At 44.4% G+C, this 2,588-nt stretch overlaps 1 protein-coding gene across 1 annotated transcript in view; it reads right to left on the bottom strand.

Annotated features, from left to right (window-relative positions):
* Nucleotides 1–2,588, bottom strand: part of LOC108798650 (NAD(P)H dehydrogenase [quinone] 1-like) — a 27,575-nt gene that overhangs the window by 6,079 nt on the left and 18,908 nt on the right. The window lies entirely within an intron of this gene.

The following is a 2,588-nucleotide window of genomic DNA, read 5'->3' as shown; positions in this document are numbered from 1 at the left end:
AATATACAGTATTGTTTATATTATTACTATTATTATTATTATATTAAAGGTATTTAAACATTGTTTTCACTGCAGTTTCATGGCCTTGGCAGTGGATGTTCTCCTTTCATTGTTTCTGATGAGTGGAATAAATGAGAGAGTGTTTACAGATGATATGAGCCAGAAATCCCGGAAGTCCCTCCAGGCAGTAAATGTCTTTCTGGATAAATGCTATTTTTACACAGCGGTCCTGTAAGTGACTAACAAACGCGCACGCAGCCTGTGCTAGCTGAGGACACCCACTTGTACCTTACAGTTGAAAGGGCTCATTCACCCATGTGTGTTGCGGTAACGCATGTTATGAATGGCACCCCAAAGCACCTCCATACAGCACCTAAGTTGTAATGCACCCCAATGCACCAAGATGTGTCGCTGGGTGCAAAGCTGCATTGGCCATGATTATGGGCTCCCACTCTTCATGCTGGAGTTTTTGGAGGAGATGAAACACACAAAGGTGGTGTTGGGGAGCACCCAAAACTCCAAGGTGGAAAGGAACAGAGTCAGGAAATAGGAGAGGGAGATCTCCTCAATATATTAGAAACTAGAGGCCGAGTCAGCCCACCAGATTCCACCTATCAATAAACCACTTTTGGGTGGGCTGAATCAAGCTGTAGGTTGGGTTGAGGTTCATGTAGGTTGGGTTCCTGTAGCTGTGCTGTGGAGTCCACAGAGAAATGTGTGTGCTGAGCAGAGTGACACTTCCCTATGGCTTCCCTGCACTGCGTCATGTAACCTGGACCATCATATGACCCAGCTAGGAGAAGAGTCTCTCCACTTAGTCCTCTCTACACACAATTCCTTGTGGAGCTTGCAGCCTCAGCACCACATCTTACATGATTCCCTAGGTGGCTCTCCTGTACAATGGATCAATGCAGTCTCTCTCCCTCCTCTTCTTTCTTTTCTCCTCTCTCTCTCTGCCTCTTCTCTCCTCTATCGCTTTCTTTCTTATCTCCTCTCTGCCTCCTCTCTGTCTCTTTTCTTTCTCTCTCCTCTCTTTATTCTCTTCTCTCTTTCTCCTCCCTCTTTCTGTTGTTTGTCTTTCTCTCTCTCTCTCTGTGTTTCTTTCCTCCTCCTCTCTCTCTCTCTCTTCTTCCCTCCTCTCTCTCTCTCCCTCTATCTTCTCTACTTTCTTTTCTCCTCTATCTCTTTCTTTCTTATCTCCTCTCTGCCTCCTCTCTGTCTCTTTTCTTTCTCTCTCTCTCCTCTCTTTATTCTCTTCTATCTTTCTCCTCCCTCTTTCTGTCATTTCTCTTTCTCTCTCTCTGTGTTTCTTCCCTCCTCTCTCTCTCCTCCCTTCCTTCCTTCCTCTCTCTTGCCCTCTCCTCTCCCTCCCTTTCCTCCTCTCTCCTCTCCTTCCAACTTTCTCTCCCTCTTTTCCTCTCTCTCTCCTTTTCCTTTCTTTCATCCTCCTCTCTCTCTCTTCTCCCGCTCTTTCCTCCTCTCCCTCTTCTCTCTCGTTATGTCTCTCTCCTCTCTCATCTCCCTCTCTCCTTTCCCTCTCCTCTCTCACTCGTCTCTCTCTTCTCTCCTCTATGTTACTTCCCTCTCCTCTCCTCTCCCTTTCTCTCCGCACTTTCTCAGTAACCCTGTAATCCTAGACTGAATTGCTGTGTTGCTATTATTATGTATTCAACCATCTGAATTAATTATAAATATATACAATTCATTAAAATATTTTTTTTTTTAATCATCACTTGTGACAGAGATTAATGTAGCTGTATAATCGTGAATACATCGTTATATGTTTGTTTTAAATACAAGCAGTGTAAGTACCTGTATCTGACCTGGTATCAGCCTCTTACAATGCCTGTATAGCGGGGCTGGAGTATGAGAGGAAAAAGCAGCACAAGGAGCCAATCAGCTTATGTGCTGACAAGAAGCATGCTGATAGGAGGAGAAAGAAGGGTGACCGAGAGATGAGCTTATCACTGTGCTACTTCTCCTTTCACTGTCCAGTCACAGGCTGGGGCAGGTCCAGGACTACCTGGGCTAGGAAGATGATGATAGATGGCCAGAAATGATGCTGGCCATCTAGAGGCAGATAAAAGTACTGCAATGGAACATTTTTCGATTGAAGGTAAATATTGCAGCAAAAGCTGGTTTTGTTATTTTAGGTTTTAATGACCTATTCATTTTATCTCATTTTTGGATGGAGTTCTGCTTTAAGTCATGTGCAATCTCAGAGCAACGTGCAGCTGTAACTGTGGTGGAGTTCTGCTTTAAGTCATGTGCAATCTCAGAGCAACATGCAACTGTGGTTTTATTTTCGGTGACATATTTTGATTTAACGGCTCAAGGGATGCAGGTGATGCTTCTTTTGTTATTATAGCACTAAGACTGCTTGGTCGATGTTAATGAAGGCTGCCAGATGGTTTAAGAAAGGCCACATGGTAAGGTTAATGCCAACAATCAGCACTTTAAATGCCGATTGTTGGTTCCCAGCCAGGGACACTAAAAGCTCCTCCTTCTTCCAGCACTTTGACAAATAGACTGCTAAGGAAGTTCTTGTTTACAACTTATTGGGTCTCCTGGGATCTCCCCCCACCCCC

Source organism: Nanorana parkeri, unplaced genomic scaffold (genome assembly GCF_000935625.1).
Source record: "Nanorana parkeri isolate BGI_ZX_2015 unplaced genomic scaffold, ASM93562v1 scaffold1531, whole genome shotgun sequence".
Lineage (NCBI taxonomy): Eukaryota > Metazoa > Chordata > Amphibia > Anura > Dicroglossidae > Nanorana > Nanorana parkeri.
Note: the sequence above shows the minus strand (reverse complement) of the source record. Positions and strands in the feature narration are given on the sequence as shown.